Genomic DNA, 24161 nt, shown 5'->3' on the forward strand with positions numbered 1-24161 from the left:
CAGTGTGGTTTTTTGTAGGCATGTACGTGGTTACATAGCATGTACAATTGGCTCGTTATCTAAACAGTCGGGCTTTGTAAAACTCCACACTGGGAACAGGATTCGAACCTGTGCAGGGTAACCCCATTGGATTTCAAATCCAACGCCTTAACCACTCGGCCATCACAGCCATTCCGGGCGCGGGCCTTTGTCGGCGGCTACTGCACGCAATACATCATATTACGAGCACCAATTTTCCCCCTCCGTCCAAAACACGTAAAAACGCAGCATCCCGAGGGCACTGTGGCTTAGTTGGTTAAAGCGCCTGTCTCGTAAACAGGAGATCCTGAGTTTAAATCTCAGCAGTGCCTTTGTTTAAGTGACTGGCCCTACACCCTCCACCAGGTATGAGACAGCCCCCTAAAAACCCCAGTGCCCTTCCCATGCAAATTTCATCCTCAGGCTGGAAAAGCAGGCCCCTCCCATACAAAAGGATGAAAACAGCATCCTCTTTTTCTGGGCAATTATGTCATAGACACAGGGATGCTGAGACAGATTGCTCTAGAATCATGCACTCTTTTAGCGCCAAGGGCACAGGCTGAACATATATACTGAATTATAATGTTAGTGACAAGGATAGGATTTAAATGACAGGTGCAGAGCACAATGGATTAGCAATCTATCACCTTAACCACATCACTATCCACCATATTTTTTCTAAATTAATGGGTACATCCCAGTGTCTATGGGAGGGAATTTCTTTTTTGGCCTCAGCATGCCTTCAGTAGTGATGGTGAAAGGAGGAGGAGGGCCAGGTTTGGGGGGAAGACCATGAGCTCAGGTTTACCTAGGGTAAGTTTGAGGTGGCATTAATGGGTACATCCCAGGGTCTATGTTGACATACAGTGCCCAGAAATAGCGGGACTTGCTTTCATACTTATACTTCCTACGACTAGTTTATTAGACTACTTGAACCAGGTGGGGGAAGGGGTCGATGTACGCCCGCCTTTTGTATGGGAGGGGCCTGCTTTTCCAGCCTGAGGATGAAATTTGCATGGGAAGGGCACTGGGGTTTTTAGGGGGCTGTCTCATACCTGGTGGAGGATGTAGGGCCAGTCACTTAAACAAAGGCACTGCTGAGATTTGAACTCAGGATCTCCTGTTTACAAGACAGGCGCTTTAAGGGAGACATATTGGATAAATGGGAACATTTTGTAGGCAGTTATGAATAATATACGGTGCTGATTTTCCTTTGGGCTAAACATTAATCGTATCTGTAACAATGGCCCCTTTATTGGGGCTCCCTATAGATCCACTCAGGTCCCTGTCTGTGTTTCAAATGAGGGGTGGGCGTGTCCTAACGGTCCCTGCCAGAAGCACAGTAGGAGGGGGATAGCCAATCACATTCCTGCACTCACACAAGCACAGACAGGCTTCAGTTCCCTATCAGGTCAGTCTAGTTGCTGATTGGTTCCTATCCTACAGTGTCTTACAGAGAGCTGACTCCCCCCCTGCACATCCAGAGAATTCAGCCAGCAGGAAGTGGAACAGATGGGAGGGGCTACTGGGGTTTTGGTGGAATTTCTCAATAAATCAGTCTGAAATACAACTTTTTTAAGCATAATCCTTCTATATCTAGAGGAGTTTAATTCACTGGTACATTCTTAATTTTTATAGGATACGTATCCTTTAACCAGCTAAGCCACAGCTCCCCTACGTGTTTAGGATGGATGGGAAAAAATAATGTATGCATTGTCCTTTAGATTTTCCATGCTATGCCATCGAACGTGGCTTTGAGAAAGCTTTCTTAAGTATCATTCACTGTTTTAGCAATAAGAGCACAGGCTGGTCAAATGCATTGGGTTATAAAGCAGTCGATGAGGATGGGATTCGAACCCACGCGTGCAGAGCACAATGGATTAGCAGTCCATCGCCTTAACCACTCGGCCACCTCGTCTTTTGCTGGGCACTTGCCTGGTAGGCTTGGGTTAAAACTTTTGAACCCTTCCTTTGGAGGGATATCTTTTCTCTTTTTTTGACTTAATGATTATTTTGTACCAGTCTGTGAAAACAGTTATTTCTAGTAGTTCCTTTGCTGGAGTCAGTCGACTCGTGAGAAGAAATGATGAACAAAAGGCTTTCTCAGATCCAAGAAATAGGGTGGGCAACATAACAAATGCAATGGCTGGCACCCTGTCTCTCCCCTGAGCAGAAGAGGCATCCTCTGCATGAGTTTGAGAGATCGCTTCCCGGATGCTCAAGCCAAGACGGCCGAGTGGTTAATGCCAAGCCTCTTCGTGCCGCTCTTACGGCTAGTAGACTTGCTTGCTTTGTCCATTTTATGCTACATGCTGTGCGAGCAAAGGCATCTTTTGAGACAGATTGCTTGAGCACTCTTTCAGCAGCAAGGGCAAAGGCTGAATAAATACATGGTGTTATGATGTTAGCGACGAGGATGGGATTCGAACCCATGCGTGCAGAGCACAATGGATTAGCAGTCCATCGCCTTAACCACTCGGCCACCTCGTCCTTGGGCGGGCTATGCTGCCGGCCACCTCGCCTTGGCTTGAGCATCCGGGAAGCGATCTCTCAAACTCATGCAGAGGACGCCTCTTCTGCTCAGGGGAGAGACAGGGTGCCAGCCATTGCATTTGTTATGTTGCCCACCCTATTTCTTCTTCATTAATGGGTACATCCCAGGGTCTATGTTGACATACAGTGCCCAGAAATAGCGGACCTTGCTTTCATACTTATACTTCCTACGACTAGTTTATTAGACTACTTGAACCAGGTGGGGGAAGGGGTCGATGTACGCCCGCCTTTTGTATGGGAGGGACCTGCTTTTCCAGCCTGAGGATGAAATTTGCATGGGAAGGGCACTGGGGTTTTTAGGGGGCTGTCTCATACCTGGTGGAGGATGTAGGGCCAGTCACTTAAACAAAGGCACTGCTGAGATTTGAACTCAGGATCTCCTGTTTACAAGACAGGCGCTTTAACCAGCTAAGCCACAGCCCCATGGGATGCTGCGCTTTTACGTGTTTTGGACGGAGGGGGAAAATTGGTGCTCGTAATATGATGTATTGCGTGCAGTGGCCGCCGACAAAGGCCCGCGCCCGGAATGGCTGTGATGGCCGAGTGGTTAAGGCGTTGGATTCGAAATCCAATGGGGTTACCCTGCACAGGTTCGAATCCTGTTCACAGCGTGGAGTTTTACAAAGCCCGACTGTTTAGATAACGAGCCAATTGTACATGCCTGCTACTAAGGTGTCCCAGCTGGTTTTGGCATGCAAGGCAAATTGAGGGGAGGTGCTAGCCATGGATGTTTGTTTAATTGATGCGCAAAGCTTTGCAAAATAAAATATTTAGATATGTTAAGCAAGGTTATTTATTAGGTGGCTGACAAAATCCCACCCATAATGCCATTAACCAAACACCTGTCACAAGCGAGCTGGGTCCCGACAACTTTCTTTGAAAAATGCTGTTGGGCCCTTACTAATTTCCTGCCGGTATGGCGACCTTTTCCCCCTCTATGAAAAAAATCTGAGCTCTTCTCCTTCAGGCTGTGTTTTTTCCCCCAGTGGGGAGGAGTGCTTCAGGTGGGTGGGAGCATTTTTGGACCACTTGTGGACAAACAGCAAGTAAGCTGGTAAGTAGCAAATGGAATATTATTTGTTTATAAAATGTTGCCATTGTCGTCTTGCGGGGCTCGGGCTCAAAAACAGCGGCAACTTGTCCCAAGACCCCTTCTAATTTCTATGCTACGTAACCACGTACATGCCTACAATAAAACCATGCTGTATTCCAGTGGTGCTGGATTTGATTTTTCCCAGATTGTGCAGTTTAACCAATATTGTAGTTATTGCACAACCTCTTGGGCATCTATAGCAGTGCTGTCCAACTTCTACGGTGCCGAGGGCCGGAATTTCTCTAGCATACATGGTGGAGGGCCGCTAATGGAAGCCAGTTTTGACCACTCCCCTTTTTGAAACCACACCCACTTCAAACCACACCTATTTTATCACAATGGTGGTAGCACAGCAAAATCCCAAATGCTTGGTCCTTACTGTGGGGATATCAACCATCATTCATATGTGAAAGAATTATGTCATATTAAGATATACCCTTAAATTCCATATGCCTCCTCCTCCCCTGTGGATAGCAGAGCAACCACCAGTACATAATTACACACCTTTGGGACCATTTAATGGCTATTTCCAACTGCTAACAAACTCCCACAACAAACCCCTGCCAGGTTCACCTTCCACAAGCAGCATAGGGCAAGCAGAGTATGGCACACACAGGCAGCACTCTACCTGTCCTATGCTGCCTGTGTGTGCCATACTCTGCCTGTCCTATGCTGCCTGTGTGTGCCATACTCTGCCTTCCCTATGCTGCCTGTGTGTGCCATACTCTGCCTGTCCTACCCTGCCTGTGTGTGCCATACTCTGCCTTCCCTATGCTGCCTGTGTGTGCCATACTCTGCCTGTCCTACCCTGCCTCTGTGTGCCATACTCTGCCTGCCCTACCCTGCCTGTGTGTGCCATACTCTGCCTGTCCTATGCTGCCTGTGTGTGCCATACTCTGCCTGCCCTACCCTGCCTGTGTGTGCCATACTCTTCCTGTCCTATGCTGCCTGTGTGTGCCATACTCTACCTGCCCTATGCTGGCTGTATGTGCCATACTCTGCCTACAGTACCTATGTCTGAGGTGTGAAGAAGTGAACAATGGGAGTGATTACAGTCTGAGCCTGAGGTGTGAACACTGCAGGGGGTGAAAAATGCAGGTTTTAAAAGGTGTGAAAAACACAGGGGATTACATGTTTAACAATACAGGGGGATTACAGCCCGAATCTGAGGTAAGAACCATGCAGGGGGCCAGTTAATCTCAGTACTGATACCATTTAATGCTTACTCAAAGGTAAGCCATCAAAGCAGCCAGACAGGTGGGGGGCCACACAGAGCAGGGCCGCGGGCCGCCAGTTGGATGGCACTGATCTATAGGATAGCTGGGGTGCCCTTTACACAGACCCTCTGTTGTTAGGGGCCTTACACCTGCATGAATCCTTGCAAAACTTCAGTGAGATGTTGTGGTATCCTTAAAATGCCTAGGGCTCGTCCGGGATTTGAACCCGGGACCTCTCGCACCCGAAGTGAGAATCATACCCCTAGACCAACGAGCCAGACGTTGCACTTTTGGGGATGAACCAGCCCTGAGATGCACGGCCCAGCAACATGATTGAAATCACAAGACTGCACCATGTACCCCTCACTGAATATGCCTGTTGTAAACCAGAGTCTTGTCTTCTTTCCACATTGCATCTTTTATGCCTTTCATCCACCAGAATGGTACTTCTGCATGTTACCCTGGTGATGGATGCATCTGCTCCTTGAGGAAAAAAGTTTTACAACCTTCCTTTTGCAGGAAAACATTTCCCCTATATTTTTTTCTCATAAAGACCTTTTTATCAGTTAAATAACTTCTTTGTAGTAGTCCTTTAGTAGGAGTTAGTCCTCTCGCGAGAACTCGCGACGGCCAAGGAGCTTCTTTGGGTGCACAGACCGTGCCCTCTTTGTGCTAGTCTTGCTGATAGAAGACGGGTATGCATCGAATGTGGGTTTGAGAAAGCTTGCTTAACTATCATTAACTGTTTTAGCAATAAGAGCACAGGCTGGTCAAATTCATTGGGTTATAAAGCGGTCGACGAGGATGGGATTCGAACCCACGCGTGCAGAGCACAATGGATTAGCAGTCCATCGCCTTAACCACTCGGCCACCTCGTCCTCGGTTTTCTTTGCTTGCCGGCCACCTTGTCTTTGCTTAAACATTCGGGGAGTGATCTCTCTCCCTTGGCAGGAGGCCCTCAAACTAATGCAGAAGACACCTCTTCTGCTCAGGGGATACAGGGTGCCGGTCAAAAATGCATTTGTTACTATTTCCTATTTCGTCTTGATGTTGATGGATGTGCACAAAGCTTTGTCATCAAATATTCATATATGACAAAAAAGGTTATTCAGAGGGTGGCTGTCAAAATCCTCACCTAACTCCATTACCCAAACAATTGTTGGGAAATCCCACTTGAAAGCATTTGCACTGAAGCAGGTGATTATGCACAATTGCCCAAGTGGGGAGCCTTATATATGGGATTTTAAAGCTTTACCAGGAGGGGGGTTTGAACCCACGCGGATATACATCCATTGGATCTTAAGTCCAACGCCTTAACCACTCGGCCATCCTGGTCGTCTGTTGTTAACCACCCACTGTATACCAAGCCCTAATGTGAATACTTAGTGTTGAGCAGAATCTTCCAAACTGAGTAACATTTGTAAATAAAGCGATGCTTTTAACTATCCCGTCCTTTAGATTTACACGAGTTTTAAGATCAAATGTAAAAACTGAATTCTCAGTAAGATATTAATAAAACATTGCATATCATCTGGGATAGCAGCAGGTGGCGCTGTGGCTTAGTTGGTTAAAGCGCCTGTCTAGTAAACAGGAGATCCTGAGTTCGACTCTCAGCAGTGCCTGCCTTTATTAGATTGTTTCAGTTACAAATGCCCCACCCTGTACTGCTCTGTTTATAAAACCCTACTGGCATATTCTGCGCTGAGCAAAAGTGCACAAAGGTTTGGGCATTGGCCCTTAAGTGCCGGGACTGGGCCAGATAATGTTCTAGTGCTCCAGGAGTAGTATGGAGGTCTGTTTTAATTGGCTACTTAATAGCCCCTATGTGGCCTCCTTACCAGAAATTCAAAAATAAGCACCAATTTTGAGGCCACTGAGAGCAACATCCAATGGGTTGGGGAGTGACATGTTGCCCCTGAGCCACTGGTTGGGGATCACTGCTCTGGGGTAAAAGAGATGTTATATGAAATAACCACTAGGTGGTGCTACGTACCTGAGAAACTGCACAAATTCCTCCCAGCCACTTCTGAGAGATGTTGGAGAAGCAATTCTGATGTGGGATCCATTAAACATATTTGGTTGACGTGCCCTGCAATTGTACCGTACTGGGTTAAAATATATAAGCTAATTAATAAGATAACTAAGAGCTGAACCAATACATGGAGTTATAAAAATAGCAACGAGGTTGGAATTCGAACACACGCGTGCAGAGCACAACAGATTAGCAGCCCATTGCCTTAACCACTCGGCCACCTCATCTTGTGCTTGAGCCTCATGAAATAGAGCTCCCTCCCTTGTTTATGTTGACATACAGTGCCCAGAAATAGCGGACCTTGCTTTCATACTTATACTTCCTACGACTAGTTTATTAGACTACTTGAACCAGGTGGGGGAAGGGGTCGATGTACGCCCGCCTTTTGTATGGGAGGGACCTGCTTTTCCGGCCTGAGGATGAAATTTGCATGGGAAGGGCACTGGGGCCCCTAATATGATATATTGCGTGCAGTGGCCTCCGCCAAAGGCCCGCGCCTGGAATCAGGGTCAGACTGAAACAGAGGCTTTTGAGCTGCCAACAGGCTGAGAATCCCCATTAATATGTTACTGACAGTAACTACCCATACTGCAAGGGAAACTAGGAATGAATCTCAGTGCAGCCTTTGGGTTTAGTTCTGAAGAGACTGAGGGAGGATTCTCTCTGGGGGAATTCAGGGAGGGGGTTCCCAATATAATGAGCAGCAAGGCAGCAAGGTTTGGGGTGGGAAACAGCAGTAGTAGTGGGGGGAACCAAGCGATTGCTCTGAGAGTCGGCCAGGAACGTATGGAGACACAAGGGAAGAGATGGAGTGAGGGGCAGAGGGATGGGTGGGGCTTTAATGGTTGTGAGAAGGAGTTTGTAAGTTACTCTCTGTTTAATGGGAAGCCATGATAAGGCCTTCAGCAGGGGAGGGGTCTGTACTCTTTTAGATGAGGGGAGGAGGAGTCTGGCAGCAGTGACCCTAGTCTCAGTTTCAAGTTAATTAAGGGGTTAAAAAGTACATTTGGATATAATCAGCATACAGATGGTATTTACAGCCAAATGAGCGGATGAGATCTCCCATAGACAGAGCGTACAGGGAGAGCAACAATGGTCACAAGAGTTTCAAGATACTCTGACTTGTCTCAGTAATTAATATTCAGCCAATCAACACCTGCAAAACATTTTGGAAATTGCCCATATTATTCCGAAATGATTTCTCAACTCATATTTCCCACTTGGGGCTGATGCGCTTGCAGTGTATTATAGAAAGTGCTGTAACGTTGGGCAGTATCTAGCATGGGGAGCTTTGCTTGTTTGGGAAATCCCACTTGAAAGCATTTGCACTGAAGCAGGTGATTATGCACAATTGCCCAAGTGGGGAGCCTTATATATGGGATTTTAAAACTGTTACCAGGAGTGGGGTTGGAACCCACGCGGATATACATCCATTGGATCTTAAGTCCAACGCCTTAACCACTCGGCCATCCTGGTTGTCTGTGTTTAGCTGTCACTGTATACCAAGCCCTAATGTGAATATTTAGTGTTAAATCTTCCAAAGTGAGTAACATTTAAAAAATAAATAGATGCTTTCAACTATCTCGTCCTTGAATTTTACACGAGTTTTAAGATCAAATGTAAAAACTGAATTCTTTGTAAGATATTAAAAAAACATTGCATATCATCTATGACAGCAGCAGGAGGCGCTGTGGCTTAGTTGGTTAAAGCGCCTGTCTAGTAAACAGGAGATCCTGAGTTCGACTCTCAGCAGTGCCTGCCTTTATTAGATTGTTTCAGTTACAAATGCCCCACCCTGTGCTGCTCTGTTTATAAAACCCTACTGGCATATTCTGGGCTGAGCAAAAGTGCACAAAGGTTTGGGCATTGGCCCTTAAGTGCCGGGACTGGGCCAGATAATGTTCTAGTGCTCCGGGAGTAGTATGGGGGGATTCAGGGATGAGCGGGGTTAATGCTCATGCCCATTGGTAATGTAAAAGCAGGAGGAGCAAGTTTGGGTGGGAAGCCCATGAGGGCTGGTTAATAAGGCATCTTGTAAGCTATGTTGGTACCTGTACTACTTGGTGCAAGTTGCTGCTGGGTAGTGTGGGCTCTATGTATCCCAGATCCTACTCATCTATTGCTGCAACTATTGAGCCAATATTCAAAAGCAAATGTCACTCAGTTGTGTTTGTGTTTATAGCATCAGATTCCGACAGATGGAGTTACATTGGCAAAACTGTGTTACAGTCTTTATACCATATTTTACTTCATTTTAATGCCCTTTTTGTGAACCCACCCCCTGTCGTTATTCAGGGTTAGACTGATACAGAGCATTTTGGGCGCCATAATAACACTGCCGTGTAAGTGCCAGTTCCCAGTTCAGGGGCTGTGCGAGGGCCCAAGTGTGAGTCTTTGGGTTTAGTTCTGAAGAGACTGAGGGAGGATTCTTTACAGAGGGATTCAGGGAGGGGGTTCCTGATATAAGGAGCATCAATGCAGAGAGGTTTGGGTTGGGAAACAGGAGTAGTAGTGGGGGTAGTAAGAGTCAGGAACGTATGGAGACACAAGGGAAGAGATGGAGGGAGGGGAAGAGGGATGGGGGGCTTTAATGGTTGTGGGAAGGATGTTACGTATTTGCAAAGCTGTGTTATGTTTTATAAAGTTATATGATTTTGAATAATGTTAAAATGTTGCAGCCTTGGGAAATAGTGGGAGGAGCCTGGGAAGCGATTCTCTGTGTGTAAGAAATAAAGATGGTGGACTGGTAACAACCTGCCTGCCAGTATAGAAAATGTCTGGCAAGTAGGCTAATGTTTGTTTTTCTTTTCTCGCTGTTTCAATCTATCTAACATGGGAAAAAAACATACCCCGCCACAAGTACCCCAGGCGGGACACTGACCCACCATCCCTGCTGACCATTTTGGCTGACAGTTGTCCACAGTTCAGGATGAAAATGATGTTTGCGGCGAGAAAGGTTTCCTGATGTTGTGCCGTTTATTGTTAGAAGAGTCACCTGATGTGTCTATGGCGGAGCACGGTTTCCAGACCTGACGAAAGCTAATAAACCCTTGCCGTGCTTTTTCCTGCAAGGCTTAAGTTTTACCTGGACTAGAAACTTGAATGGAGAATGCCGCCGTCTCCTCCAATCCACTTTACATAAAGGATGCACCGTGAGTACCCCAGATGGGACTCGAACCCACAATCCCTGGCTTAGGAGGCCAGTGCCTTATCCATTAGGCCACTGGGGCGCCCTTAGCTGAGCTTGTGGCTTATTGTTCTCTGTCAGGTACTCAAAAAATTTTCAAAAATTTTAGGAAATAAAAAAAGAGCATCATAGACAACATTTGTGGAAAACGATGCTGGAAAAAAACAGTCAAAAGTCTTTGTCTGCCACTCTTGCAATTTTTTGAAGTACGTACGCCAATTAAGGATGAAGGGTAAAGGGCCGTTTTACATGTTAATGTTAGTAAAATGGTATCAAGGGGAAAAAGCTGCAGTGACCCGGATTCGAACCGGGGTTGCTGCGGCCACAACGCAGAGTACTAACCACTATACGATCACGGCAAGCCGTACGCTTGGGGCTGCCAGCTCTCGTGCAGGTTGTTTGTATTTTTCTCTCAGCACGGTTGTTGTTTGCATGAATTTTCTTTTTCAACCCATTTAAATGTTTTTAGCAGATTTCTGCCGTTAAAGTGGGGCGTTGGGCTCCGCGGCTCATCTGGCGCTTCCAGGGTAACCCGACTGTGCAATCAACGTCACGTTGCCCTGTGCGCAATTCCATACCTTTCAGGCTTTCATCCCTTGGCTCCCATGACTTTGGACTTTATAGCACATTTAGCTAGGAACCATTTCCTGTTCCTGAGCTCCTCCTCCTTACCAACAACCTCAGATTGAATGGAAGGACTTGTCCATTTCTACAAACACCTCTCTGAAAAGTGCAGCGCCCGAACAGGGACTTGAACCCTGGACCCTCAGATTAAAAGTCTGATGCTCTACCGACTGAGCTATCCGGGCTCCGTGCGCTGCACGTTTCTTGAAAGTTTTTGGCCCGACTCCGACTTTCTTTGCAACAGACAACACAAAGCAACACTGACCCCAAGGGGTACCTTATTTACAAATTCTTATTTACAAAATGCAGCAATGCATTTAGAAATGATGCCCAACAGGAAAATTCTTTACACCCCGCAGGAGGCAGCAAGACCTTTCCATTATTTATTTCTACAGGGCAGGGAGCTCCTTCCTACAATGTCTCTTACCACCTGGCGCTCAATATCTGTATATTTATTACAATGCTCATCCTCCCTGTGTGTTCTTTTCAACATTGTAACGTTGTACCGTATGGCATATACAAATAGGGCTTTATAAACAAATAAAATCCCAACCATTAGGACTGCCAGGTTGGCCTGTGTATGGGCACATTAGCAGCACAGGGGGGGGGCATTTGTAAATGAAACAATCTAAATGGCTAGACTGCACCATGTACCCCTCACTGAATATGCCTGTTGTAAACCAGAGTCTTGTCTTCTTTCCACATTGCATCTTTTATGCCTTTCATCCACCAGAATGGTACTTCTGCATGTTACCCTGGTGATGGATGCATCTGCTCCTTGAGGAAAAAAGTTTTAGAACCTTCCATTTGGAGGATTTCGAATCCAACGCCTTAACCACTCGGCGGCCACTGCATGCAATATATCATATTACGAGCACCAATTTTCTTCCTCCATCCAAAACACATAACTGAATGGTATCCCAGGGGCGCTGTGGCTTAGCTGGTTAAAGCGCCTGTCTTGTAAACAGGAGATCCTGAGTTCAAATCTCCTTTGTTTATAGGAGAAGGAAAGGCTACACAAGAGTTAATCTCTAAGAGCAGGCTTACCATCTGTGGTCTCAACGCTGCCCTTAAGTCTCCCCATATCCGGATCATTTAGGTGCACTAAATCCAAAGCGCTGCAAAAACCACTGAGTTGTGTCAGGAATGCTCCCATGATGCATCGCGCTTCTGAAGACTTCACAACTTCTAATCCAGGCAGCACATGTGCAGTCTGCAGAAGTCGTGGACGCGCCTCTAGGAGCGCGCACCATAAGCGCATGCGCAGAAAAGGACGCGCGCCTAGGCTGGGGGAAGGAAGGAAGCTTGCGCATGCGCAGTACAGACGCCGAAGGAACGGAAGAGGGCGAACAACTTCAAAGATGGCCACGCCATTCTTTAGATAGAGCAAAACGTTTAAAGTAAGATTTTATAAGTTTTTCTTAATATAATTGGCCCCAAAGTGTAGCGTTTTTGTTTATCAATACTAGCACTATGTAATGGTAGTATTTATAAATTTTGCCTTTCCATTTCCTTTAAGTGGCTGGCCCTACATCCTCCACCAGGTATGAGACAGCCCCCTAAAAACCCCAGTGTCTCATCCTCAGGCTGAAATAGCAGGTCCCTCCCATAGACACTGGGATGTACCCATTAATGAAGAAAAAACATGGTGGATAGTGATGTGGTTAAGGTGATAGATTGCTAATTCATTGTTCTCTGCACCTGTCATTTAAATCCAAATCCTTGTCACTAGCATTATAATTCAGTATATATGTTCAGCCTGTGCCCTTGGCGCTAAAAGAGTGCATGATTCTAAGCAAACTTTTTCAGCATCCCAGTGTCTATGACATAATTGCCCAGAAATAGAGGATGCTTCATTAATGGGTACATCCCAGGGTCTATGTTGACATACAGTGCCCAGAAATAGCGGACCTTGCTTTCATACTTATACTTCCTATGACTAGTTTATTAGACTACTTGAACCAGGTGGGGGAAGGGGTCGATATATATATATAAATACATATACTATATTTTAATATATTTACATGAGTTTTAAGAGCAAATGTAACTCTGTAATATAAATACTTAATATTTTGTAACAAATTGAATATGCTTTACCCTATTTTCTCTGTACCTCCCCCCTCTTTTTGTAAAAAAAATTCTCATATCCATCATATGCATATCCTTATGGGGAATATAGCAGCTGGCGCTGTGGCTTAGTTGGTTAAAGCGCCTGTCTAGTAAACAGGAGATCCTGAGTTCAAATCTCAGCAGTGCCTGCCTTTATTAGATTGTTTCAGTTACAAATGCCCCACCCTGTGCTGCTCTGTTTATAAAGCCCTACTGGCATATTCTGCACTGAGTAAAAGTGCACAAAGGTTTGGGCATTGGCCCTTAAGTGCCGGGACTGGGCCAGATAATGTTCTAGTGCTCCAGGAGTAGTATGGAGGATTGATTAGTTCCCATCCTGTTAGTAAGGCATCTCAAGCTCCTTGCAAACCTGCTGTTACCTGTACTACTTGGTGCAAGTCGCTGCTGAGTAGTTTGGGGTCAGTGTTTGGTTATGGCTGGAACTGTTGAGCCAATATTATAAAGCAATTTCACTCAGTTGTGTTTGTGTTCACATTGTCAGATTTAGGGATGTAGCGAACATCGCCAAAAATGTTAGCGGACTTTCGGCAACCACTCGGCCATCACAGCCATTCCGATGGTGATCCTTTCACAGTTCCGATGAGAACTAAACAACTACACTTAAGTATGCAGGATGAATATCATAACTTTCTGTGACAGCTCTGATGTGAGACTCACCCAACCTCCTCCCAGTCTCAATACCAGGGGAGACAAATGAACAAACACACTCTGGGCACTAAAGGGAATGGCCCATATATATCAGATAGCTTGTCCTACTGGTAACTGTTCCGACATCTTCTCAGCCAAACGCTATCCAGCAGAGTGCAAAGTGCCCTCATACTTACAGTTTGGTACAAACACCGGCTTATTGCGCATATCCCCAAAGCTTTGCGACTGACTGCGATGGTAGGCACAATTTGGCCCTGGTTCATACTGAACCCTCACAGGCTGGTACTAGGGGTGAGCTCAAGTGACAGAAAGCCTGAAAGGTATGGAATTGCACACAGGGCAACGTGACGTTGATTGCACAGTCGGGTTACCCTGGAAGCGCCAGATGAGCCGCGGAGCCTACCGCCCCACTTTAACGGCAGAAATCTGCTAAAAGCATTTAAATGGGTTGAAAAAGAAAAATACAAACAACCTGCACGAGAGCTGGCAGCCCCAAGCGTACGGCTTGCCGTGATCGTATAGTGGTTAGTACTCTGCGTTGTGGCCGCAGCAACCCCGGGTCACGGCAGCTTTTTCCCCTTGATACCATTTTACTAACATTAACATGTAAAACGGCCCTTTACCCTTCATCCTTAATTGGCGTACGTACTTCAAAAAATTCCAAGAGGGGCAGACAAAGACTTTTTTTCAGCATCTATGATGCTCTTTTTTTTAATTCCCTAAAATTTTTGCAAATTTTTTGAGTACCTGACAGAGAACAATAAGCCACAAGCTCAGCTAAGGGCGCCCCAGTGGCCTAATGGATAAGGCACTGGCCTCCTAAGCCAGGGATTGTGGGTTCGAGTCCCATCTGGGGTACTCACGGTGCATCCTTTATGTAAAGTGGATTGGAGGAGACGGCGGCATTCTCCATTCAAGTTTCTAGTCCAGGTAAAACTTAAGCCTTGCAGGAAAAAGCACGGCAAGGGTTTATTAGCTTTCGTCAGGTCTGGAAACTGTGCTCCGCCATAGACACATCAGGTGACTCTTCTAACAATAAACGGCACAACATCAGGAAACCTTTCTCGCCGCAAACATCATTTTCATCCTGAACTGTGGACAACTGTCAGCCAAAATGGTCAGCAGGGATGGTGGGTCAGTGTCCCGCCTGGGGTACTTGTGGCGGGGTATGTTTTAAGCACCAGATGGTGCAAGTTGCTGCTGTGTAATTTGGTTTCAATGCCAGATCCTATGATTATGGCTGGAACAATTGAGCCAATTTTAAAAATAATTTCACTCAGTTGTGTTTGTGTTCATAACATGAGATTCAGACAGATGGAATTACATTGGCAAAACTGTGTTACTCCAACTTTATGCTATTTAATAAAATGTGTGTTGGTGTAGGAGAGTCACAAAAGATTGTCAATTTGTTGATTTTCTGTCCTAAATATTCTGCAATTTAAATTTTCCTTAATTTTAACCCCCTTTATGTGAACCCAGCCCCTATTGTTATTCAGGGTCAGACTGAAACGGAGGCTTTTGAGCTGCCAACAGGCTGAGAATCCCCATTAATATGTTACTGACAGTAACTACCCATACTGCAAGGGAAACTAGGAATGAATCTCAGTGCAGCCTTTGGGTTTAGTTCTGAAGAGACTGAGGGAGGATTCTCTCTGGGGGAATTCAGGGAGGGGGTTCCCAATATAATGAGCAGCAAGGCAGCAAGGTTTGGGGTAGGAAACAACAGTAGTAGTGGGGGGGAACCAAGCGGTTGCTCTGAGAGTTGCCCAGGAACGTATGGAGACACAAGGGAAGAGATGGAGTGAGGGGCAGAGGGATGGGGGGCTTTAATGGTTGTGAGAAGGAGTTTGTAAGTTACTCTCTGTTTAATGGGAAGCCATGATAAGGCCTTCAGCAGGGGAGGGGCCTGTACTCTTTTAGATGAGAGGAGGAGGAGTCTGGCAGCAGTGACCCTAGTCTCAGTTTCAAGTTAATTAAGGGGTTGAAAAGTACATTTGGATATAATCAGCATACAGATGGTATTTAAAGCCAAATGAGTGGATGAGATCTCCCATAGACAGAGCGTACAGGGAGAGCAACAATGGTCACAAGAGTTTCAAGATACTCTGACTTGTCTCAGTAATTAATATTCAGCCAATCAACACCTGCAAAACATTTTGGAAATTGCCCGTATTATTCCATAATAATTTCTCACTTGTGGCTGATGCACTTGCAGTGTATTATAGAAAGTGCTGTAACGTTGGGCAGTATCTAGCATGGGGAGCTTTGCTTGTTTGGGAAATCCCACTTGAAAGCATTTGCACTGAAGCAGGTGATTATGCACAATTGCCCAAGTGGGGAGCCTTATATATGGGATTTTGTAATGTTACCAGGAGTGGGGTCGGAACCCACGCGGATATACATCCATCGGATCTTAAGCCCAACGCCTTAACCACTCGGCCATCCTGGTTTCCTATTATGAGCCACACACTGTATACCAAGCCCTAATATGAATACTTAGTGTTGAGCAGAATCTTCAAAAGTGAGTAACATTTGTAAATAAATAGATGCTTTCAACTATCCTGTCCTTGAGATTTACACGAGTTTTAAGATCAAATGTAAAAACTGAATTCTCAATAAAATATTAATAAAACATTGCATATCATCAGCAACAGCAGCAATGGGCGCTGTGGCTTAGTTGGTTAAAGCGCCTGTCTAGTAAACAGGAGATCCTGAGTTCAACTCTCAGCAGTGCCTGCCTTTATTATACTGTTTCAGTTACAAATGCCCCACCCTGTGCTGCTCTGTTTATAAAGCCCTACTGGCATATTCTGGATTGGGGCTTCTCTACACTCAGTAGCTCCCTGTAAACAGAAAGCAGCACATAAGGCTGAAAGGGAAATTGTTGAAAAAGGAAATATCAGATGATACCTGTCACAGGGAGCTGCACCCAAGCACAAGGCGAGGTGGCCGAGGGGTTAAGGCGATGGGCTGTTAATCCATTGTGCTCTGCACGTATGGGTTCTGATCCCATCCTCATCGCTAGTGTTATTGGGGATGTGAATAGTTGTCGTCCTGTTAGTAAGGCATCATGTAAGCTATGTTGTTACCTGTACTACTGCAAGTTGCTGCTGTGTAGTGTAGCCACCCGGTGGGACAAAATTGGACAAATTTGACTGTTTGTTACCCACTGCCATGCGAAGGAACAGGAAATGAGAAAATAAAATCCAACTTACCGAGATTTTCTTTTCCTGGACTGTAGCATGGCAGTGGGCATGCTTCCCGACCCTATTGGGGATATTTACCCTATATGAAGGATAAAGGTCTGTTTTACATGTTAATGTTAGTAAAATGGTATCAAGGGGAAAATGCTGCCATTTAGCTAGGAACCATTTCCTGTTCCTGAGCTCCTCCTCCTTACCAACAACCTCAGATTGAATGGAAGGACTTGTCCATTTCTACAAACACCTCTCTGAAAAGTGCAGCGCCCGAACAGGGACTTGAACCCTGGACCCTCAGATTAAAAGTCTGATGCTCTACCGACTGAGCTATCCGGGCTCAATATGCTATGCGTTTCTTTCAAATTTTTGGCCCTACTCCGACTTTCTTTGCAACAGACAACACAAAGCAACACTGACCCCAAGGGGTACCTTATTCACAGTTTCTGATGGTGCTGTGTGAAAAAGAAAGCTCTCCGAGGCAGGCAGGAGGCGAGAACGAAAGCGCTTCTTTGGGTGCACAGACCGTGCCATCTTTTTGCCAGTCTTGCTGATAGAAGACTGGTATGCATTGTCACTTAGATTTTCCATGCTATGCCATCAAACAAGGCTTATTGCTGTTTTAGCAATAAGAGCACAGGCTGGTCAAATTCATTGGGTTATAAAGCAGTCGACGAGGATGGGATTCGAACCCACGCGTGCAGAGCACAATGGATTAGCAGTCCATCGCCTTAACCACTCGGCCACCTCGTCCTCGGTCAACTTTGCTTGCCGGCCACCTTGTCTTTGCTTAAACATTCGGGGAGTGATCTCTCTCCCTTGGCAGGAGGCCCTCAAACTAATGCAGAAGACACCTCTTCTGCTCAGGGGATACAGGGTGCCGGTCAAAAATGCATTTGTTACTATTACCTATTTCGTCTTGATGTTGATGGATGTGCACAAAGCTTTGTCCATTGGGCTCATAAAAGTAGTGACATGTTCCTAGACTGGTTCTAATTATTCTCACTTTGACTTCATGGCCATGTACATGCCTAATATTATTCTCTATGTATCCGTGAATAGTGATGAGCGAAATGTTTCGCCAGGATTCGCTGCAAAAAAAAGCCTTATAGCTTCTAATGGATGAAAAAATGTTGCACGGTTAAAAATAAATGTTTCCCAAGAAAATGCCAATTGACTTTAACACATTTTGTGAATTTTTGAGCAAAGTGAAATGGGCCAGATTCGCTCATCCTGAATCATGAAACACTGGATTTTAGTTTGATTCATTCCTCAGTTAGGTTGTTTTAAATTTTTGTTAAAGATTGGCAGCGGTGGGACTTGAACCCACGCCCCCGAAGAGACTGGAGCCTTAATCCAGCGCCTTAGACCGCTCGGCCATGCTACCAGCTGGTTTGCTCCCTTTATAGTACATGTAGGCATATTTGCTCTTTAAATCAGACCAGATCAGTTAGCGCATGAGGCTCCACACTTTTTTTTCTTCCTGGGCACCCATTCTCTTTCTGACTGCGATGACTTCAAATACAGATGAAGCGGAGGCTATCCCAAAACTTAACCAGTTACAAATTAGCCAACCTGTGTTATCTCGAGTTATCTCTCTGCAGTCACCAGGAAAAAAATCCTCCTTTGCTTGCAATATTGCTTTTGGACAGCAGGTGGCGCCTGCAGGAATGTGAACTTGCACAGCAGGGGATTCAGCATTTCTTTGATGGCTTCTCCTGCCTTATCTTTGGAATGTAGAAAGTGCTAAATTTCGTTAGAGCCTGATAAGAACAGGACATAAATTACTGCTCCTTGTATACTCTGTAGATCTGGTGTGAAATTTGAGAGAGAAGAGGGGGAAGGCTTGGGGGTTGTGGGCTAAAGGAGTTTGTGCCTGACCCATACTATGGCTAATAAGGTACAAAGACATCCTATTTGCAGCTTTGAAGTTTTTCTGACCTACAGAACTTGTGAACTGTGCAAGAGGAGTGTTCTGGCAGGACACAGTTTTTTCCTGATATAGGGATATTTTTATTTGCACAGATGCTACATTTTCATATCACCATATTATCCAGTCCTGGCACTAAAGTTCCAATGGCCAAACCTTTTGCCTTCAGATTTATTCCTGTACATTATCCACCCACTTAGTCAGTAAGCGCTACAGGGCAGGGAGCTCCTTCCTACTGTGTCTCTTACCACCTGGCGCTCAATATCTGTATATTTATTACAATGCTCATCCTCCCTGTGTGTTCTTTTCAACATTGTAAACTTGCACAGTATGGCATATACAAATAGGGCTTTATAAACATATAAGTTATCAACCATTGGGGCTGCCAGGATGGCCGGTGTATGGGCACATTAGCAGCACAGGGTGGGGCATTTGTAACTGAAACAGTCTAATAAAGGCAGGCACTGCTGAGAGTCGAACTCAGAATCTCCTGTTTACTAGACAGGCGCTTTAACCAACTAAGCCACAGCACCCCTTGCTGTAAGCCCAAGGAGGGGATGCAATATTTTCTAAAGGTCTTGTTGATACTTCAGTTTTTGCATTTGATCTTAAAAGATAGTTGAAAGCGCCTTTTTTCCCCAAATCTTTCTTTATTGACTTTCTTATAACAAAGAGGGTAAAACAAATTCAGTTTGTTACAAAATGTTAAGTATTCATGTTACAGGGGTAACAACAAGTCATTGCTATACAGGAATTGTAAGGTATATAAAGTGTAATCTTAGTTGAATTAGTAACCAGTGGGATGTGTTTCTTGTAGGGCTTAGCCTGAAGGGTTTCTATCCATGGTTTCCAAATGGATCTATATTGGGGAATATTATTGTGGAGCAAATGGGTAATTTCCTCTAGTTTTCTAGTCTTTTCGACTCCTACGATACGTCTCCTTTAACCAGCTAAGCCACAGCTCCCCTATGTGTTTAGGATGGATGGGAAAAAATAGGGTATGCATCGTCCCTTAGATTTTCCATGCTATGCCATCGAACGTGGCTTTGAGAAAGCTTGCTTAAGTATTATTCACTGTTTTAGCAATAAGAGCACAGGCTGGTCAAATGCATTGGGTTATAAAGCAGTCGACGAGGATGGGATTGGAACCCACGCGTGCAGAGCACAATGGATTAGCAGTCCATCGCCTTAACCCCTCGGCCACCTCGTCCTTAGTTGAGTTGGCTTGCAGGCCACGTTGTCTTCTTCTGAGCACCTGCCCGGTAGGCTTGGGTTAAAACTTTTTAACCCTCCCTTTGGAGGGATATCTTTTCTCTTTTTTTGAGTTAAAGATCTTTTTGTACCAGTCTGTGAAAACAGTTATTTCTAGTAGTTCCTTTGCTGGAGTCAGTCGACTTGTGAGAAGAAATGATGAACAAAAGGCTTTCTCAGATCCAAGAAAGCGCAAGGAGCTTGCCCTCTTTGTGCCACTCTTACGGCTAGTAGACTTGCTTGCTTTGTCCATTTTCATGCTGTGCGAGCAAAGGCGACTTTTGAGACAGATTGCTTGAGCACTCCTTTAGCGGCAAGGGAACTGGCTGAATAAATACATGGTGTCATAATGTTAGCGACGAGGATGGGATTCGAACCCACGCGTGCAGAGCACAATGGATTAGCAGCCCATCGCCTTAACCACTCGGCCACCTCGCCTTGGTTTGAGCATCTGGGAAGCGATCTCTCAAACTCATGCAGAGGAGCCTCTTCAGCTCAGGGGAGAGACATGGTGCCAGCCATTGCATTTGTTATTTTGCCCAACCTATTTTTTCTTCATTAATGGGTACATCTCAGGGTCTATGTTGACATACAGTGCCCAGAAATAGCGGACCTTGCTTTCATACTTATACTTCCTACGACTAGTTTATTAGACTACTTGAACCAGGAGCGGGAAGGGGTCGATGTACGCCCGCCTTTTGTATGGGAGGGACCTGCTTTTCCAGCCTGAGGATAAAATTGGGAAGGGCACTGGGGTTTTTAGGGGGCTGTCTCATACCTGGTGGAGGATGTAGGGCCAGTCACTTAAACAAAGGCACTGCTGAGATTTGAACTCAGGATCTCCTGTTTACGAAACAGGCGCTTTAACCAGCTAAGCCACAGCGCCCCTGGGATGCTGCGCTTTTATGTGTTTTAGACGGAGGAGGAAAATTGGTGCTCGTAATATGATATATTGTGTGCAGTGGCCGCTGACAAAGGCCCGCGCCCGGAATGGCTGTGATGGCCGAGTGGTTAAGTCGTTGGATTCGTTTATTACTTATCTTTCTACTTAGGCCCTTCTCTTTTCATATTCCTGTCTCACTGCCTGGTTGGACCCTAACAACCAGACAGGTACTGGAAACCCAAACTGGTGAGATGCTGAACAAAAAGCTAAATAAAAAGAAAATTGTCTCAGAATAGCACTCTCTACATTATACATTCATTTAACTAGCCCTTTAATTGCCCAGTGGATAGAAGACGAGACTCAGGTTTCAAACAGGCATATTCAGAGGCTGGTACACAGTGCAGGCTAGCGATTTCTTTCATTTTGCTGACCCTGGCATCTCAGGGCTGGTTTCAAAAACTGTTTAAAAGTCACGTGAGAACATCATGAGTAGAGCGGATACGCTTCAGTCTCTGAAAGAGATCAAGTTAGCAGGAGAGAATATTTCAGAAGCTTGAGAGTTGAAAGTTTTTCATACGTGGCAGCCAAAGTCTAATGGACCTGGTAAACATCCAAGCCTACCACCAATCTACCCAAAGGAAGACAAGGTGGCCAAGTGGTTAAGGCGACGGACTGCTAATCTATTGTCCTCTGCACGCGTGGGTCCCATCCTCGTCACCAACTCTATAATCCCACAAATTTGGCCATGAAGCTCTGCCCCCTTTCCTTCCCTTTTCTCTCCAACGATGAAGACCTCAAATAGGTGCCTCCTGGGCATGCTCACTGCCTCCGATAAAAATCAACAAGGCATGCCAAGTGGGCACCTATTTGAAGTCATCGCAGTCAGAAATAGAAGGGGTGCCCAGGAAGAAAAAAAGTGTGGAGCCTCATGCGCTAACTGATCTGGTCTGATTTAAAGAGCAAATATGCCTACATGTACTATAAACGGAGCAAACCAGCTGGTAGCGTGGCCGAGCGGTCTAAGGCGCTGGATTAAGGCTCCAGTCTCTTCGGGGGCGTGGGTTCGAATCCCACCGCTGCCAATCTTTAACAAAAATTTCAAACAAAATCATCTGTGGGGGAGCCTTCATCAGCCTGATGGGGAGGAGCTAAAACTGCTTGAGAAGAAGGAAAGAAGACAAGCACAGCCAAAGGCAGTAGCACTTGCTTGTATAGCACACAGAATAAATTGCTACTACTTGTCTACTTTCAGCCTGGCACAAAGAGGTTATCGGCTGTTATTTGGGGTGCATATATATTCAGACAAAGGGCTGAATTCCTTATTACCGTGCCCATTAGCATTCACCTTACAACTGTTTCCTTGATACCATATTTTAAATAGGGCTACAGCACTGTAACTAGAATGACTAGGTGGGCATATCGGGAGAAGATCCGCTTGTTGGCCACATTAAGGAGCTGTAGTTAGGCTCCAGTCTCTATGGAGGCACGGGTTAGAAGCCCTCCAAATTTTGTGAAAATGGACAAGACTGTTGTCTTTCCAAGCTGTGTAGGCTCAATTTGTAGCTTACATATAGCATTGATGGCTTCCAACAGGTGCTCAACATCTGGCTCGTTGGTCTAGGGGTATGATTCTCGCTTAGGGTGCGAGAGGTCCCGGGTTCAAATCCCAGACGAGCCCGTGGCTTTTTAGTGGAACCACAACATCTCACTGACGTTCTCCAGGAATTCTTGATGGTGTTTGGGTAATGGAGTTAGGTGAGGATTTTGACAGCCACCCTCTGAATAACCTTTTTTGGCATATATAAATATTTGATGACAAAGCTTTGTGCACATCCATCAACATCAAGACGAAATAGGTAATAGTAACAAATGCATTTTTGACCGGCACCCTGTATCCCCTGAGCAGAAGAGGTGTCTTCTGCATTAGTTTGAGGGCCTCCTGCCAAGGGAGAGAGATCACTCTCACTTTAAGCAAAGACAAGGTGGCCGGCAAGCAAAAGTTGACCGAGGACGAGGTGGCCGAGTGGTTAAGGCGATGGACTGCTAATCCATTGTGCTCTGCACGCGTGGGTTCGAATCCCATCCTCGTCGACTGCTTTATAACCCAATGAATTTGACCAGCCTGTCCTCTTATTGCTAAAACAGCAATAAGCCTTGTTTGATGGCATAGCATGGAAAATCTAAGTGACGATGCATACCCGTCTTCTATCAGCAAGACTGGCACAAAGATGGCACGGTCTGTGCACCCAAAGAAGCGCTTTGGCCGTCGCGAGTTCTCGCGAGAGGACTAACTCCTACTAAAGGACTACTACAAAGAAGTTATTTCACAGATACAAAGGTCTTTATGAGAAAAAAATATAGGGGAAATGTTTTCCTGCAAAAGGAAGGTTGTAAAACTTTTTTCCTCAAGGAGCAGATGCATCCATCACCAGGGTAACATGCAGAAGTACCATTCTGGTGGATGAAAGGCATAAAAGATGCAATGTGGAAAGAAGACAAGACTCTGGTTTACAACAGGCATATTCAGTGAGGGGTACATGGTGCAGTCTTGTGATTTCAATCATGTTGCTGGGCCGTGCATCTCAGGGCTGGTTCATCCCCAAAAGCGCAACGTCTGGCTCGTTGGTCTAGGGGTATGATTCTCGCTTCGGGTGTGAGAGGTCCCGGGTTCAAATCCCGGACGAGCCCGAGGCATTTTAAGGATACCACAACATCTCACTGAAGTTCTGCAAGGATTCATGCAGGTGCAAGTCCAAAAAAATGCTCCCGCGACCCCTAACAACAGCAGGTGCTTGGAATTCAAAGAACAGTTGCTGAAAATGGCAATGCATTGGCGCTAAAAGAGTGCATGATTCTAAGCAAACTTTTTCAGCATCCCAGTGTCTATGACATAATTGCCCAGAAATAGAGGATGCTTCATTAATGGGTACATCCCAGGGTCTATGACATAATTGCCCAGAAATAGAGGATGCTTCATTAATGGGTACATCCCAGGGTCTATGTTGACATACAGTGCCCAGAAATAGCGGACCTTGCGTTCATACTTATACTTCCTACGACTAGTTTATTAGACTACTTGAACCAGGTGGGGGAAGGGGTCGATATATATATATAAATACATATACTATATTTTAATATATTTACATGAGTTTTAAGAGCAAATGTAACTCTGTAATATAAATACTTAATATTTTGTAACAAATTGAATATGCTTTACCCTATTTTCTCTGTACCTCCCCCCTCTTTTTGTAAAAAAAATTCTCATATCCATCATATGCATATCCTTATGGGGAATATAGCAGTTGGCGCTGTGGCTTAGTTGGTTAAAGCGCCTGTCTAGTAAACAGGAGATCCTGAGTTCGACTCTCAGCAGTGCCTGCCTTTATTAGATTGTTTCA

At 45.4% G+C, this 24161-nt stretch overlaps 1 protein-coding gene and 29 non-coding genes across 30 annotated transcripts in view; 13 read left to right on the top strand and 17 right to left on the bottom strand.

Annotated features, from left to right (window-relative positions):
• The window catches only part of LOC100491800 (extracellular calcium-sensing receptor), a 63084-nt gene that overhangs the window by 18415 nt on the left and 20508 nt on the right, over positions 1 to 24161 (top strand). The window lies entirely within an intron of this gene.
• On the bottom strand, positions 88 to 169 carry trnas-uga. The gene has a single exon. It is a non-coding gene; the product is annotated as a tRNA-Ser (tRNA).
• Positions 277 to 350, top strand: trnat-cgu. Its single transcript has one exon. It is a non-coding gene; the product is annotated as a tRNA-Thr (tRNA).
• Positions 1855 to 1936, bottom strand: trnas-gcu. The gene has a single exon. It is a non-coding gene; the product is annotated as a tRNA-Ser (tRNA).
• Positions 2427 to 2508, bottom strand: trnas-gcu. The gene has a single exon. It is a non-coding gene; the product is annotated as a tRNA-Ser (tRNA).
• Positions 2921 to 2994, bottom strand: trnat-ugu. The gene has a single exon. It is a non-coding gene; the product is annotated as a tRNA-Thr (tRNA).
• trnas-cga lies at positions 3101 to 3182 on the top strand. The gene has a single exon. It is a non-coding gene; the product is annotated as a tRNA-Ser (tRNA).
• On the bottom strand, positions 5087 to 5158 carry trnap-cgg. Its single transcript has one exon. It is a non-coding gene; the product is annotated as a tRNA-Pro (tRNA).
• On the bottom strand, positions 5678 to 5759 carry trnas-gcu. Its single transcript has one exon. It is a non-coding gene; the product is annotated as a tRNA-Ser (tRNA).
• Positions 6134 to 6216, bottom strand: trnal-uaa. Its single transcript has one exon. It is a non-coding gene; the product is annotated as a tRNA-Leu (tRNA).
• On the top strand, positions 6430 to 6503 carry trnat-agu. Its single transcript has one exon. It is a non-coding gene; the product is annotated as a tRNA-Thr (tRNA).
• trnal-uaa lies at positions 8307 to 8389 on the bottom strand. Its single transcript has one exon. It is a non-coding gene; the product is annotated as a tRNA-Leu (tRNA).
• On the top strand, positions 8598 to 8671 carry trnat-agu. Its single transcript has one exon. It is a non-coding gene; the product is annotated as a tRNA-Thr (tRNA).
• trnar-ccu lies at positions 10071 to 10143 on the bottom strand. Its single transcript has one exon. It is a non-coding gene; the product is annotated as a tRNA-Arg (tRNA).
• Positions 10388 to 10459, bottom strand: trnah-gug. Its single transcript has one exon. It is a non-coding gene; the product is annotated as a tRNA-His (tRNA).
• On the bottom strand, positions 10837 to 10909 carry trnak-uuu. The gene has a single exon. It is a non-coding gene; the product is annotated as a tRNA-Lys (tRNA).
• On the top strand, positions 12909 to 12982 carry trnat-agu. Its single transcript has one exon. It is a non-coding gene; the product is annotated as a tRNA-Thr (tRNA).
• Positions 14288 to 14360, top strand: trnar-ccu. The gene has a single exon. It is a non-coding gene; the product is annotated as a tRNA-Arg (tRNA).
• trnat-agu lies at positions 16165 to 16238 on the top strand. The gene has a single exon. It is a non-coding gene; the product is annotated as a tRNA-Thr (tRNA).
• Positions 16967 to 17039, bottom strand: trnak-uuu. Its single transcript has one exon. It is a non-coding gene; the product is annotated as a tRNA-Lys (tRNA).
• trnas-gcu lies at positions 17371 to 17452 on the bottom strand. The gene has a single exon. It is a non-coding gene; the product is annotated as a tRNA-Ser (tRNA).
• On the bottom strand, positions 18005 to 18086 carry trnal-aag. Its single transcript has one exon. It is a non-coding gene; the product is annotated as a tRNA-Leu (tRNA).
• trnas-gcu lies at positions 19758 to 19839 on the bottom strand. The gene has a single exon. It is a non-coding gene; the product is annotated as a tRNA-Ser (tRNA).
• Positions 20237 to 20318, bottom strand: trnas-gcu. Its single transcript has one exon. It is a non-coding gene; the product is annotated as a tRNA-Ser (tRNA).
• On the bottom strand, positions 20693 to 20766 carry trnat-cgu. Its single transcript has one exon. It is a non-coding gene; the product is annotated as a tRNA-Thr (tRNA).
• trnal-aag lies at positions 21764 to 21845 on the top strand. The gene has a single exon. It is a non-coding gene; the product is annotated as a tRNA-Leu (tRNA).
• Positions 22370 to 22441, top strand: trnap-agg. Its single transcript has one exon. It is a non-coding gene; the product is annotated as a tRNA-Pro (tRNA).
• On the top strand, positions 22773 to 22854 carry trnas-gcu. Its single transcript has one exon. It is a non-coding gene; the product is annotated as a tRNA-Ser (tRNA).
• trnap-cgg lies at positions 23380 to 23451 on the top strand. Its single transcript has one exon. It is a non-coding gene; the product is annotated as a tRNA-Pro (tRNA).
• On the top strand, positions 24068 to 24141 carry trnat-agu. The gene has a single exon. It is a non-coding gene; the product is annotated as a tRNA-Thr (tRNA).

The sequence above is a fragment of the Xenopus tropicalis genome, chromosome 3 (genome assembly GCF_000004195.4).
Source record: "Xenopus tropicalis strain Nigerian chromosome 3, UCB_Xtro_10.0, whole genome shotgun sequence".
Lineage (NCBI taxonomy): Eukaryota > Metazoa > Chordata > Amphibia > Anura > Pipidae > Xenopus > Xenopus tropicalis.